Source organism: Mustelus asterias, chromosome 8 (assembly GCF_964213995.1).
Source record: "Mustelus asterias chromosome 8, sMusAst1.hap1.1, whole genome shotgun sequence".
In the NCBI taxonomy this organism is placed as follows: Eukaryota; Metazoa; Chordata; class Chondrichthyes; order Carcharhiniformes; family Triakidae; genus Mustelus; species Mustelus asterias.
In genome coordinates, this window is record NC_135808.1 from 31,571,328 (window position 1) to 31,587,695 (window position 16,368).

At 46.5% G+C, this 16,368-nt stretch overlaps 2 pseudogenes; both read right to left on the reverse strand.

Annotated features, from left to right (window-relative positions):
* Positions 1–1,744: 1,744 nt before the first annotated feature.
* On the reverse strand, positions 1,745–14,474 carry LOC144497863 (zinc-binding protein A33-like; annotated as a pseudogene).
* On the reverse strand, positions 12,869–13,046 carry LOC144498028 (U2 spliceosomal RNA; annotated as a pseudogene).
* Positions 14,475–16,368: the final 1,894 nt, after the last annotated feature.

Consider the following 16,368-nt stretch of genomic DNA (forward strand, 5'->3'; position numbering starts at 1 on the left):
GTATTTTGTGAGATTTGGACACCCTCCAGTCAATCTCTGAGTCACCAGCAAGAGGAATTCCCAAAGTTCACACTGAGTCACAGTGTAACTCCATAAGTCCCAGAGTCACTCCCTGAGTAACAGACTCACTCCTCAAGCACTGGCTCCATTCTACACCCACTCTCTTTTCAGTTCCACCTTCGCATGTCCTTCCTCTCCCCTGTGACCCTCTCTAGTGTCCCTCGCTCTATCGCTCTCAGCTCTGTGTCCATCTCCCTCCTTTGCATGTACTGATCCCAGCAGTGCACGTCATCGCTGCCTTGGATACTGTGGGTCTTCCTCTTCTGATCTGCTGTCCAACACATCTGAGGCTACACATCCCACCCTGATTTCCGAGAATGCTATTCCCACATGAGCAATACACCAGAAAGTACGGCAAGCTGAAAGGCAGACGATGTTACAGTGGGAAACAAGCAGCTTGAGTGAAGATGCGAATATGAAGTTAGAAACTTGCCTCATTATCAACTTTTAAATTTTTTTTGTATGGGATGTGGGTGTTGCTGCAGCATTTCCTGCGCATCCAGAATTACTCCTGACCACGGAGTGACCTTTTCAGAGGGTAATCAAGAGTCAACAACAGTGCTGCGGGTCTGGAGTTACATGTAGACCAGACAAGGTCAGGATGAAAGATTCTCTCAGTGAACCAGATGGGTTTTTACCACAATCAATGATAATTAATCACCATTATTAATGAATTCACCTTCATCGAGCTGTGTCTCAATGATTGAGTTGGATGACACAGAGAGAGCAGGAGACAGACAAACCCACGGCCCACCATCATAGAAATGGTGGCACAGGATAGGCTGGGGTCACGTTTCATGACTAAACAAAGAACAAAGAACATTACAGCACAGGAACAGGCCTTTCGGCCCTCCAAGCCTGCACCAACCATGCTGCCTGACTTAACTAAAACCCCCTACCCTTCTGGGGACCATATCCCTCTATTCCCATCCTATTCATGTATTTGTCCAGACGCCCCGTAAAAGTCACTATCGTATCCTCTTCCACTACCTACCCCGGCAACGAGTTCCAGGCACCCACTACCCTCTGTGTAAAAAATCTGCCTCGTACATCTCCTTTCAACCTTGTCCCTCACACCTTAAACCTGTGCCCCCGAGTAATTGACTCTTCCACCCTTGGAAAAAGCTTCTGACTATCCACTCTGTCCATGCCTCTCATAATCTTGTCGACTTCTATCAGGTCACCCCTCAACCTTCGTCGTTCCAGTGAGAACAAACCTCTCCTCATAGCGAATGCCCTCCATACCAGGCAACATCCTGGTAAATCTTTTCTGCACCCTCTCCAAAGCCTCCACATCCTTCTGGTAGAGTGGCGACCAGAATTGAACACTATATTCCAAGTGCAGCCTAACTAAGGTTCTATAAAGCTGCAACATGACTTGCCAATTTTTAAACTCAATGCCCCTGCCGATGAAGGCAAGCATGTCGTATGTCTTCTTGACTACCTTCTCCACCTGCATTGCCACTTTCAGTGGCCTGTGTACCTGTAACCCAGATCCCTTTGCCTATCAATACTCTTAAGGGTTCTGCCATTTACCGTATATTTCCTATCTGTATTAGACCTTCCAAAGTGCATTACCTCACAGCTCAGTTTTAACATCTCTCTTCATCCCCTGATTCTGTGCACCCCCTCATGGGAGGTGAATATCAACACCATTCCCCTTCATCTCTGACACATCAGGAATCTATGGTTCAAAGTAATGAAGTTTCAGAGGGGCAGCATTTTTACCCTCATCGTATGTTCCAGCCCAGAAATAAGGGAAGAGTTTCTCAGTGAAGGTGTCAGTGAAAGTGTGGAGAACGGACATATCATCAGCATTGTAAAAGCTCACCTGTCCCCCCTCATAGTCCAGGAAAACTCCGATGGTTCTGGGATTCACTCTGGGGGTCAGGGGGACTGATGGGCTAGTGAGAGCTCCATATTCATTCCCATTTCTCAGCCACACAGCCCAGTAACCAGCTTCAGGACACAGTGTTATCCCTCCCTTCCTATTGGCTGACACTCTGGCCACACCCACATCCCAGTCAGTCTTGTTACCGACCCCCACCTCCCAGTAATGTTTCGCCGATGTGAATCCCTCTGACCCCAGGACACAAAGACACGCGTCAAATCTCTCCGGATTATCAGGGATAAGCTGGGTTCCTCTGTAACTGATTTTCACACTGGTCCGGTCCTCAGACAGGATGAGTTTAGGATGTGCTGTCTCTGGGTCCAGCGTCAGTGAGGCTGCAACTGGGGAAATAAAAAGGACAAACAATAGATCTATTAAACAGAGGAAGCTGTGTGAACAGGTTACTAGCTGATGTCTGTGTATAAGGAATTGGCACAATACATAATTTCTGCAAAAACAAATATCTCAGCCTGGGTACAGTGTACAGTTAGATATATTCCCAGACTCCAGTGTGTACAGTGAACAGATATTACAGACTGGGTACGGTGTATGGTTAGATATATTCCGACTCCAGTGTGTACAGTGAACAGATATTACAGACTGGGTACGGTGTATGGTTAGACATATTCCCAGACTCCAGTGTGTACAGTGAACAGATATTAAAGACTGGGTATGGCGTACAGTTAGATATATTCCCAGACTCCAGTGTGTACAGTGAACAGATATTACAGACTGGGTATGGTATACGGTTAGATATATTCCCAGACTCCAGTGTGTGCAGTGAACAGTCTACATCAACAGGGACAAAGTAGAAAGGGTCGAGAGCTTCAGGTTTTTAGGTATCCAGATCACCAACAATCTGTCCTGATCCCCCCATGCGGACACTCTAATTTGGAAAGGCCGCCAACGCCTCTACTTTCTCAGAAGACGAAGGAAATTTGGCATGTCAGCCACACCTCTCACCAACTTACACAGCTGCACCATAGAAAGCATTCTTTCTGGTTGTATCACAGCTTGGTATGGCTCCGGTTCCGCCCAAGACCACAAGAAACTACAAAAGTTCATGAATGTAGCCCAAGCCACCATGCAAACCAGTCAATGATGTAGAATCAGTGATTTCAGTCAAATGTGAAGGGATCTAATGGATTCCAGTGATGTGATCCCATGTCAGTCACCCCACCTCATGAATACACGCAAACCAGCCTCCCATCCATTGACTCTGTCGACACTTTCCGCTGCTTCAGCAAAGCAGCCAGCATAATCAATGATCCCATGCACCCAGGACATTCTCTCTTCCACCTTCTTCCGTCGGGAAAAAGATACAAATGTTTGAGGTCATGTACCAACCGATTCAAGAACAGCTTCTTCCCTATTGCCAGCAGACATTTGAATGGTCCTATCTCGACTTAAGTTGATCTTTCTCTGTAACCTAGCTATGACTGTAACACTACATTTTAAACTCTCTCGTTTCCTTCTCTGTGAACGATATGCTCTATCTGCATAGCGCGCAAGAAACAATACTTTTCACTGCATGCTAATACATGTGCCAATAATAAATCAAATCAATTATTACAGACTGGGTATGGTGTATGGTTAGACACGTTCCCAGACTCCAGTGTGTACAGTGAACAGATATTACAGACTGGGTACGCTGTACGGATAGATATATTCCCAGACTCCAGTGTGGACAGTGAACAGATATTACAGACTGGGTACGCTGTACGGATAGATATATTCCCAGACTCCAGTGTGTACAGTGAACAGATATTACAGACTGGGTACGCTGTACGGATAGATATATTCCCAGACTCCAGTGCGTACAGTGAACAGATATTACAGACTGGGTACGCTGTACGGATAGATATATTCCCAGACTCCAGTGTGTACAGTGAACAGATATTACAGACTGGGTATGGTGTACGGTTAGATATATTCCCAGACTCCAGTGTGTACAGTGAACAGATATTACAGACTGGGTATGGTGTACAGTTAGATATATTCCCAGACTCGAGTGTGTACAGTGAGGTGATAATCAATCATCGCAGTCTGATTGCTGACCAGCGATTCCTGATGGATAGGCTGAGAGTTTGATTGTGAATTAAAAAGTTGTTCAGATCCCCTCATTCTTCAGTCCCTCAGTGAGATGTGTGATATTAATAACAGTCCTTTGAGTGATGTATCTGATGTTGCTGCCCCAGTGATTTATTCATAATAACAGGCAGCACCTTCTGGAGAGAGGATAAAGAGAGCAGGAAACTGTCCAGAGAGTGGACACAAAGCTGGGGAGCTTCCTACCTGGAGAGATGATCTGTTTCATTTCCTTCCACACTGCGTAGAGCAATGGGCCTCGAAATCCCAAGTATCTCCTTCTTCGTACCTCCATTATCATCTTCTTCCTCTGAATCTCAAGTGTTGTTATCTTCCTAATAAACATCTCTGTCTTCATGTTCCCCTTCCTCTTCGTTAACCCGTAGCTGTGTGAATGGGATTGATTTAATCACTCTCTGCTGGATACAGACTGTGATCACAGTGTAAAACCCTGTGTGAGTTGGGATTAGATACTCACCTTTCTCTCAATCTTTTCAGTTCCTGTGGGACAGAGAATCAGAAACATTTTAAGAAACATACACGCTGCTGTTTAGATTGAGTTACTTTATACTTTTTCCTAATAAGGAGTCAGAGAGAGTAATTGGGATCTCAGAGTTTTTCTGGACACATTTCCATTAGTGTTTCTCTGGTGTGATTCTTTTCACACACAGTTCAACATCATTTCAGAGACAGAAAACAGCATTGCCTGTGCTGTCAGCACTGATGGAAACCTCGGCCCTCTGGAGATAACAAACGTCCACACTGTCTGACTGCATTTGTTAAATACATTCAACATCCTGCTTAAAAATATATTTAAATCATGAATACTGGTCATTTGTACCTTGTTAGGTGACGGCACATCTGAGGAACCTATCATTCCAAATTTAAAATTTTGAACATGGAAAACTTACATCCAATGAGAGAATAAACAAAACAGGCTTTCCTCATGCAAACAGCACTTCTTAAAACAGGGTGACCTCAGCTGTACACAGTATTAAATGTACAATCCACGGTTCAAGATAGATTTGAAACAACTTCTCTGCTTGTAGATTCTTTCTTCCAGTCAAGGTGGACGCAAGTGCAAAATGCAATCAGAACATTCTCTCGTGCATCTGTGCAACTGTATGTGTGTGTGTGAACATGTGTGCATGGATATGTGTGTGTGGATATGTGTGTGCACATATAGAACATAGAACAGTACAGCACAGAACAGGCCCTTCGGCCCACGATGTTGTGCCGAGCTTTATCTGAAACCAAGATCAAGCTATCCCACTTCCTATCATCCTGGTGTGCTCCATGTGCCTATCCAATAACCGCTTAAATGTTCCTAAAGTGTCTGACTCCACTATCACTGCAGGCAGTCCATTCCACACCCCAACCACTCTCTGCGTAAAGAACCTACCTCTGATATCCTTCCTATATCTTCCACCATGAATCCTATAGTTATGCCCCCTTGTAACAGCTCCATCCACCCGAGGAAATAGTCTTTGAACGTTCACTCTATCTATCTCCTTCATCATTTTATAAACCTCTATTAAGTCTCCCCTCAGCCTCCTCCGCTCCAGAGAGAACAGCCCTAGCTCCCTCAACCTTTCCTCATAAGACCTACCCTCCAAACCAGGCAGCATCCTGGTAAATCTCCTTTGCACTCTTTCCAGCGCTTCCACATCCTTCTTATAGTGAGGTGACCAGAACTGCACACAATATTCCAAATGTGGTCTCACCAAGGTCCTGTACAGTTGCAGCATAACCCCATGGCTCTTAAACTCCAACCCCCTGTGAATAAAAGCTAACACACTATAGGCCTTCTTCACAGCTCTATCCACTTGAGTGGCAACCTTTAGAGATCTGTGGATATGGACCCCAAGATCTCTGTTTCTCCACAGTCTTCAGAACCCTACCTTTGACCCTGTAATCCACATTTAAATTAGTCCTACCAAAATGAATCACCTCACATTTATCAGGGTTAAACTCCATTTGCCATTTTTCAGCCCAGCTTTGCATCCTATCTATGTCTCTTTGCAGCCTACAACAGCCCTCCACCTCATCCACTACTTCACCAATCTTGGTGTCATCAGCAAATTTACTGATCCACCCTTCAGCCCCCTCCTCTAAGTCATGAATAAAATCACAAAGAGCAGAGGACCAAGCACTGATCCCTGTGGCACTCCGCTAGCAACCTGCCTCCAGACCGAAAATTTTCCATCCACCACCACCCTCTGTCTTCGACCAGATACAGTAAGAAGTCTCACAACACCAGGTTAAAGTCCAACAGGTTTATTTGGTAGCAAATACCATAAGCTTTTGGAGCGCTGCTCCTTCGTCAGATGGAGTGGAAATGTGCTCTCAAACAGTGCAAACAGACACAAAATCAAGTTGCAGAATACTGATTAGAATGCGAATCCCTATAGCCAGCCAGGTCTTAAAGGTACACATCTCCACATCATTTCGATCAGATAGCCAGTTACCTATCCAATCGGCCAACTTTCCCTCTATCCCACACCTCCTTACTTTCATCATCATTTACACAGAGGGTGGTGGGGGCCTGGAATGCGCTGCCAGGCAAGGTGGTGGAGGCGGACACACTGGGAACGTTTAAGACTTATCAAGATAGCCATATGAACGGAGGGGGAATGGAGGGATACAAAAGAATGGTCTAGTTTGGACCAGGGAGCGGCACAGGCTTGGAGGGCCGAAGGGCCTGTTCCTGTGCTGTATTGTTCTTTGTTCTTTATATAAGCCAACCATGGGGGACCTTATCAAACGCCTTACTAAAATCCCTGTATATGATATCAACTGCCCTACCTTCATCAACACACTTAGTTACCTCCTCAAAAAATTCAATCAAATTTGTGAGGCACGACTTGCCCTTCACGAATCCGTGATGACTATCCCGGATTAATCCGCATCTTTCTAAATGATCGTAAATCCCATTCCTGAGGACCTTTTCCATCAATTTACCAACCACCGTAGTAAGACTAACCGGTCTATAATTACCAGGGTCATTTCTATTCCCTTTCTTAAACAGAGGAACAACATTTGCCACTTTCCAGTCCTCTGGCACCATTCCCGTGGACAGTGAGGACCCAAAGATCAAAGCCAAAGGCTCTGCAATCTCATCCCTTGCCTCCCAAAGAATCCCAGGATATATTTCATCAGGCCCAGGGGACTTATCGACCTTCAGTTTATTCAAAACTGCCAGGACATCCTCCTTCCGAACATCTATTTCCTCCAGCCTATTAGCCTGTAACACCTTCTCTTCCTCAAAAACATGGCCCCTCTCCTTGGTGAACACTGAAGAAAAGTATTCATTCATCATCTCGCCTATCTCTACTGACTCCATACACAAGTTCCCACTACTGTCCTTGACCGGCCCTAACCTCACCCTGGTCATTCTTTTATTCCTCACATAAGAGTTTTTACCCCTTGGGGTTTTCCTTGATCCGACCCACCAAGGACTTCTCATGTCCCCTCCTAGCTCTCCTAAGCCCCTTTTTCAGCTCATTCCTTGCTAACTTGTAACCCTCAATCGAGCCACCTGAACCTTGTTTCCTCATCCCTACATAAGCTTCCCTCTTCTTTTTCATAAGACATTCCACCTCTTTCGTGAAACATGGTTCCCTCAATCGGCCATTTCCTCCCTGCCTGACAGGGACATACCTATCAAGGACACACAGTATTTGTTCCTTGAAAAAGTTCCACTTTTCATTAGTGCCTTTCCCTGACAGTTTCTGTTCCCATCTTATGCCCCCTAATTCTTGCCGAATCGCATCATAATTACCTCTCCCCCAATTGTAAACCTTGCCCTGCCGTACGGCCCTATCCCTCTCCAATGCAATAACAAAAGACACCGAATTGTGGACACTATCTCCAAAGTGCTCTCCCACAACCAAATCTAACACTTGGCCCGGTTCATTTCCCAGTACCAAATCCAATGTGGCCTCACCTCTTGTCGGCCTATCCACATATTGTGTCAGGAAACCCTCCTGCACACACTGCACAAAAACTGCCCCATCCGAACTCTTTGACCTACAAAGGTTCCAATCAATATTTGGAAAGTTAAAGTCCCCCATGACAACTACCCTGTGACCCCCACACATATCCATAATCTGCTTAGCAATTTCTTCCCCCACAACTCTATTACTATTTGGGGGCCTATAGTAAACCCCTAACAACGTGACCGCTCCTTTCCTATTTCTAACCTCAGCCCATATTACCTCAGTGTGCAGATCCCCCTCGAAGTGCCTTTCCGCAGCCGTTAAACTATCCTTGATTAACAACGCTACTCCTCCACCTCTTTTACCAGCTTCCCTTCACTTACTGAAACATCTATACCCCGGAACGTCCAACAACCATTCCTGTCCTTGTTCTACCCACGTCTCCGTAATGGCCACAACATCGTAGTCTCAAGTACCAATCCGCACCCCAACTTCATCTACCTTGTTCCGGATGCTCCTTGCATTGAAGTAGACACATTTCAACCTACCTTCCTGTCTACCGGTTCCCACCTTTGACCTTGATACCTTCCCCAATACCTCACCACCCTCAACACTGACTTCTGGACTACAACTCCTTTTCCCACTCCCCTGACAAATTAGTTTAAACCCCCCTGAAGAGCCGTATCAAATTTCCCTCCCAGGATATTGGTGCCCCTCTGGTTCAGGTGCACCCCGTCCTGTTTGTACAGGTCCCACCTTCCCCAGAATGTGTTCCAATTATCCACGTATCTGAAACCCTCCCTCCTACACCATCCCTGCAACCACATGTTTAACTGCACTCTCTCCCTGTTCCTCAACTCGCTATCACGTGGCACCGGCAACGTACCAGAGATGACCACATGTTTTGTCTTGGCTCTCAGCTTCCAGCCCAGCTCCCGAAATTTCTGTTTTAAATCCCCGTCCCTTCTCTTACCTATGTCGTTGGTACCAAAGTGTACCACGACTTGTGACTGTTTCCCCTCCCCCTTAAGAATCTGGAAAACACGGTCCGAAACGTCACGGACCCTGGCATCCGGTAGGCAACATGCCATCCTCGAGTCTCTTTTGCTGTCACAGAACCTCCAATCTATCCCCCTAACTCACGAGTCCCCAATAACTACGGTGAGAGGGGCTGGGAGGAAGCAGTCAGTGCAGGGATCCACTGTGGTCGTTCCCCTTAGCAACAAGTATTCCGCTTTGGATACAGTTGAGGGGGATGACAGACCAATGTGTACCGTGTGTTGGTACCAATGTGTACCGTGTTTTCCAGATTCTTAAGGGGGAGGGGAAACAGTCACAAGTCGTGGTACACATTGGTACCAACGACATAGGTAAGAGAAGGGACGGGGATTTAAACTATTGCCCTCCCGCTCTCCCCCTTACCCTCCCGAGCCACAGAGACGGACACAGTGCTGGAGATCCTCTCACTGCGGCTCACCGCTGGTCTGTCATCCCCCTCAACTGTATCCAAAGCGGAATACTTGTTGCTAAGGGGAACGACCACAGTGGATCCCTGCACTGACTGCTTCCTCCCAGCCCCTCTCACCGTCACCCATCTATTTTCATTCCTCGGAGTAACTGTATCCCTAAAGCTTCTGTCTATGGCCACCTCCGCGTCCCTAATAATCCTAAGTTCGTCCAACTCTAGCTCCATGAGCATGAGCATGAATGTGTGTGTGCACATGTGTATGTTTGTGCATATGTGTGTGTGTACACGTGTGGGTGTGCGTGCATATATGTGTCTATGTGTGTGTGTGTATGTGTGTGCGCATGTGTGTGTGTGCGTGTGTGTGTGCGTGTGTGTGTGTGTGTGTGTGTGCGCACGTGCGTGTGTGTGTGTGTGCGTGTGTGTGTGTGTGTGTGTGCGTGTGTGTGTGTGTGTGTGTGCGTGTGCGTGTGTGTGTGTGCGTGTGTGTGTGTGTGTGTGCGTGTGTGTGTGTGTGTGTGTGTGTGTGTGTGTGCGTGAGAGTTACAGTCCATGGATGGGAAGGAAATTTTGAGGAGAATGGAAAAAAAGATTCAGCATTTTTGATCTGGCAATGTCTCCCACCTGCACGTCACTATCTATCCTCTCGTTTGTCTCCAATGGATCCGGCTTGCTCCTGGCCGTAATCCCCAATCCTCCCTCCATCCTGGCTCCCCCCACCCCCACCCCCACCCCCTGCCTGCCCCTGCCCTCACCTCACCCATCCACCCACCTGCCTAGTTTAAATGATTTCTCATCTAATGTTCCTCACAAACCCTCCCTAGTTTCAGTGCTCCCATCTCTTCATTCCAAATCCCTTTCTGAACATTTTATTCTGGCTCCAGTCACAATCAGTGTGAGGGGTTGTTAGTGTGGGACAGTCTCCTCAACACTCCCAAACTCAATCCTGACTCATACCTGTGTGTCCTCAGTTATACTGCACACTGTGCATTGTTGTGATGGGGTTTGACCCTATTATAAAATGCAGTTTACAATCACACCAACAGTTTGGGGATTGGATTATAAAGGGTCACCTTGAGAAAGGAGACGCTGTCTTGCTGCTCGATGCCTACACAAAGGTTCAATATCTTCCCCTCAAGTGAAGTCAGTTCCTCTTCAATTCTTCTCAGATTCTCCTCCATTGGTCGCAGATCTTCCTCCTTTTGTTTCCTCAGCCCTTTGATTCAATGTTTCTCTTTGTCTTCAAGATATCGATGGATTTTGGCAAATTGTGTGGAGATGTCTTGCTCCAGGGATCCAGTGAGTTGCTATGACAGTGAGAGAGATTGTTTAAACAGCGGGTTGTTAAAGGGTTGCAGTGTTGAAAGGGATCTGAAGTCATACTCACCTCCAGTTCTGAAATCTCCCTCTGCTGCTGCTGTTTGAATTCACTTTGATTTTTCTTTTCCTTCTCCATGGAATCCAAGGATAATTTCAGCTGGTCCTAAAAATGGAATCAGATCTCAGCGTGATCCATTGTAATGTCTGCTGTTATATCACAAACTGTGAGGAGAGGTGTTCAGGGAGAGGTGTTAACATGTGGCACGAGCACTTTATAACCGGCAGAGTGAAAGGTATTGAATCAGACCAGGTACAGCTTCAAACCAACAACAGCTTCATGGTGTATAGAATATATGAATGGATTTGATAGTTCAGGCATTGCTAATTGTACAGTAATTGTGTTTGATTGTGGTGCTGGTCCTGGTATTAATTGGGGATTCGCTGGACCTCCTACACATAGGCACAGACTAAAACTGACAGTTGGCTGGGAGGTGTCGGCTTGTGGATCTGAGTTTAATCAGTGGTCGGGGGAGGTGGAGCGTATTGTTCAGCAGGATAATGAGATTAGTTGGGTTGGACCTGATTTAAAGATATTACATTGCTGGGGATCGGACTTCTGCCCCTCAGTGGAGGTCCTGCCTGAGCGTGCAGCCAGCCAATCAGATTGGAACCAGATGCGAGGGGCCGCAAGGCGAGCCATGGAGATCAAAGGTGGACAGCGGATTGAAGGAAGCCCAGCGTTTTTGTGTGGCGAGGAATTGGTCCCCATGGGGAGAGGAGGGGAGTGGGGGCAGGGGTTTTGGAGACCAGGCCGGAAGGTGGAAGTCCAACTCAGCTTGTTAAGGCCATGCACTGCCCAGGATCTCCGTGGGACAAGTGACTTTTCATCCAGCTGCGCAATGCACCCAAAGTTCAGCCTGACAGGTTTACAGGTCTCGGAACGGACAAAGGTGGGGTAAGATCTTCAGAGGTCCCCATAATGCGCCAAGGGCACCCCCTCCTTCCATTCTTTCTGCCCTTCCTCCACCTTTGGCGAACAGCGGACTGGCCTCACTCGTCCGTTCCACTGCCCACTGGAGGTAGAAAGAGGCTCAGAATCGCCACTGAGTTGGGCAGTTAAGCCCCTCAGTAAGCTAAGGGATGGCTGATTACCCACCCATATTGTAGATTCTGCTCGGGGTGGGCAGGAAGGCAGTGGGCGAACTATTTTACATCCCCCCACCAACAATCTGCCTCACATACTACACTGTAATAAAGGAAACTTACTTCGAGCTACATTCCACTCTAGTAATAGTAGAAACACAGTCACTAAGAATGGAAATTTGTACAAAGCTACATTACATTACAGTAAGTGAAAACACGGTCAGTAATAAAGAAAACCTACTGAAAGCTACATTATACAAGAGCAATAGTTTAAACAGTCTGTAATGACAGACTCAATGGGCCAAATGGCCTACTTCTGCTCCTATCTTATGTTCTTATGGTAATGAAGGAATCTTCCTTAAAAGCAACATTACAGTATAGTAATAGTGGAAGCACAGTCTGTCATGAAGGAAAAGTTTTTTTTATTCAGTTATTGGATGTGGGCATCACTGGCCAGACCCAATTAATACCAGGACCAGCATGTCAAACATTTGTTGCCCATCCCTAGTTGCTCTTGAGAAGCTGGTGGTGAGCTGCCTTCTTGAACCGCTGCAGTGTCTGAGGTGTAGGTACATCCAGAGTGCTGTTAGGGAAGGTGTTTCAGGATTTTTACCTGCGACAGTAAAGGAACAGGGATATATTTCCAAGTCAGGATGGTGAGTGACTCGGAGGGGAATCTCTAGTTGGCGTTTTCCCGGGCCTCTGCTGCTCTTGTCCTTCTAGATGGTCATGGTCATGGGTTTGGAAGGTGATGTGTGAGGAGCCTTGCTGAATTACTGGAGTGCATCTCGTGGATGCTACACACTGCTGCCACTGTTCGCCGGTAGTGGAGGAACAGAATTTTTTAAATTTCGATTCAATCAAATCAAGTCCAATTCAGAGTCTCAAAAAGTGAGACATTCCCGATCCAAGCTGACAAGACAGGACTCTCACCTCCTGTCTTGGGCTTGATCTACATGATCCAAGCTGATTGGAGTAGGCATTGCACCTCCTCCAAGTCTTGATCTCATTTGCATCTGAGCCAAAAGACCGAGATGCCGCTTTTAAAAATTGCTTCAAATGAAGCTAAAATGTAACCGAATGACTGAACTGATCAGAACGGATACTACACTTGATCTTAGCCAAAAGGCCGAGGAACAGAATGCTTTTAGAAAGGGTAGCAATCAAAGGTAGCTTTGTCTGGCATCTTGAGTACTTACATAAAGCTACATTATAGTGCAGTAATAGTTGAAATACTATCTTGTAATAAAGGAAACTTACTTAAAGCTACACTACACTGCAGTAATAGTCACAGTCTATAATGAAGGAAGCTTACACAAAGCTACATTACACTAAAATAATAGTGGAAACATTCTGCAATAAAGGAAACTTACGTAAAGTTAAATTACACTGACTACAGTAATACTGCAAACACATTCTGGAATGAAGGAAACTTTCTTAACGCTGTATTACAGCTGGAGTTACCGACTCTCTCACTGTGTCTTGTTGTCTCCCTGAATTGAAGCTTAATCTCCAGGATTCTGCTGCCATCGACCCAGAAGAAATCTCACCGGGACATGAGAAACTGAGTTTATAATTTTCTTGGAAAACAGCGATGTTGGGAAATGACTGACAGTAAAATAAAATGAGCCAATCACTTGTTGAAGGCTCTCTGTTCATTTCCCAATTGGTGGGGAAGACAATGCTGATGAGGATTGACATGTGCATTGACCAATGGCTGGAGTCTGGGGGCGGGGTTTAGAGACAGGAAATCATGTGGCGAATTCTCCAGGGACAGATTCAGTTTCAGTGCGTTCCCCAACTCCAGAAATAATATCAACACAACACAGCCCGAATGAAGAAAGCTGAAACCTGGGACTGCATTCATATAATGTCAGTGTAAATCGAGGCTGTAAAACCTTTCACACACTATTAACATTAACACTCACATTTCCCACTGTCAGATGTCAGTATTGAGCTGAAAGTGAGCAATCGGGCAGAGCAACGTTTGCCTACTAACTTATTACAGTGCCAATTACAGCCCAATAAACACCATGAACATGGAGACGGGTAACTCACTGTGTCCCCTTACCTTGTACTTGTCAAAAGCCATTGGTAGAGTTAGTAGTGTGTGGACTGAATGTGGGGGAGAGTCTAGACAACTGGCACAGATCAGAATCTGATCATCCTCACAGAACAGCTTCAGCTTCTCCCCATGTTCCTCACAGAGAGACTGCTCCCTCTCTGTGTCTCCATCCAGCTTCTCCCCGTGTTTCTCACAGAGAGACTGCTCCCTCTCTGTGTCTCCATCCAGCTTCTCCCCGTGTCCCTCCTCCAGTTTCAGCTCCAGTTGCCTGGTTTTCTCACAGAGATTGGCCAGTACCCTGTTACTGGTGAAACTTCTCCGGGGGAGAAGCTGCTGACATTCCGGGCAGGACACAGCCTGACGCTGCTTTCCCCAACACTTCTGGATACAGGATTTACAGAAGTTGTGCTCACAGTCCAGCTGCACCGGCTCCACAAACAGAGACTGACAGATGGAGCAGGTTAAATCCTCACTCAGGGAGAAGATGTGTTCACTGACGGCCATCTCCGTTGCTGCTCCTGCTTCTGTTATTCGCTGAACTTTCAGTTTCATTTCAGTTTCATTTCACTCCGGTTATCAGTAAATTTCACATCGTTCTTAAAGAGGCAGTGTCACCAAGACAAGTTTACTGGCAAAATAAAAAATTTCTTATCACAGATTAAAGTTCCATCAGCTTCCCCATGGATCTCAGCAAAGAAACGTTTTTAAACTAATCCCATTACCCCACTCTAAATCCCCCAAACTCAATATACATCCCAAATCATTCCTCTCTGTCCTGCTCCCTCCCAGAGCCATGCACCAATCCCAACTAAACCCATTGATCCACACTTTCCGAAGATCCCTGTGGTAACGCAGATTGCCTTGTTCTCTCCCATAGTCCTGGATGTGGAGATGCCGGCGTTGGACTGGGATAGGCACAGTGAGAAGTCTCACAACACCAGGTACATACTCTTATACGGTTCAGAGATACTCAGAGAATGGGCAGGCTGGCATCAGCAGGGAGAGTGAAGTGGGTGTTGCCACAGCAACCCAGGCTCCTTGGCAGGCCAGTTGTTGGTTGGATGGCTGGTGTGGATCAGGCTGGTGCCAACCGCACAGTTTTTATACTCAGTCTGTGGGTGGGTGGGGGGGTTGCAGGAACTCTGGCTCCTTGTGCTTCCTGTGATGGAGATCATAACAATGGGGTCAGACTTACATCAGAGAGCTCAAGGAGAGAAAAGAAGTTGAATGAAAGATTGGAAATGTACACTGCTCTACACTCTCTCCATTACCCTGTATCAATCTCAAACTAATTCCACTGACGTAATCTCTCCCCACAGCTCAGTATCAATCTCAAACTAATCCCACTGCCCCGATCTCTCCCCATAGCCCTGTATCAATCCCAAACTAATCCCACTGCCCCGATCTCTCCCAATAGCCCAGTATCAATCCCAAACTAATCCCACTGTCCCGATCTCTCCCCATAGCCCTGTATCAATCCCAAACTAATCCCACTGCCCCGATCTCTCCCCATAGCCCTGTATCAGTCTCAAACTAATCCCACTGCCCCGATCTCTCCCCATAGCCCTGTATCAATCCCAAACTAATCCCACTGCCCCGATCTCTCCCCATAGCCCTGTATCAGTCTCAAACTAATCCAACTGCCCCGATCTCTCCCCATAGTCCTGTATCAGTCTCAAACTAATCCCACTGCCCTGATCTCTCCCCATAGCCCTGTATCAGTCTCAAACTAATCCCACTGCCCCGATCTCTCCCCATAGCCCTGTATCAGTCTCAAACTAATCCAACTGCCCCACTCTTTCCCCATTTCTGTATCAATTCCAAACAAATCCCACTCTCTCCACATAATGCGGCTGCCCTGTGCTTTCCCCATATCCCTGTATCTGTCCCAAACTAATCCCACTGCCCCAAATCTCTGCTGAGTTTCAGAAAATAAATATTAAGAGTAACAAGGGAGAGAGTAGGGCCTCTTAAGGATCAACAAGGTCATCTATGTGCGGATCCACAAGAGATGGGTGAGATCCTAAATGAATATTTCTCATCAGTATTTACTGTTGAGAAAAGCATGGATGTTAGGGAACTTGGGGAAATAAATAGTGATGTCTTGAGGAGTGTACACATTACAGAGAAGGAGGTGTTGGAAGTCTTAAAGCGCATCAAGGTAGATAAATCTGTGGGACGTGATGAGGTATATCCCAGGACATTGTGGGAGGCTAGGGAGGAAATTGCGGGTCCCCTAGCCGAGATATTTGAATCATCGATAGTCACGGGTGAAGTGCCTGAAGATTGGAGAGTGGCAAATGTTGTGCCTTTGTTTAAAAAGGGCGGCAGGGAAAAGCCCGGGAACTACAGGCCAGTGAGCCTCACATCTGTGGTGGGCAAATTGTTGGAAGGTATT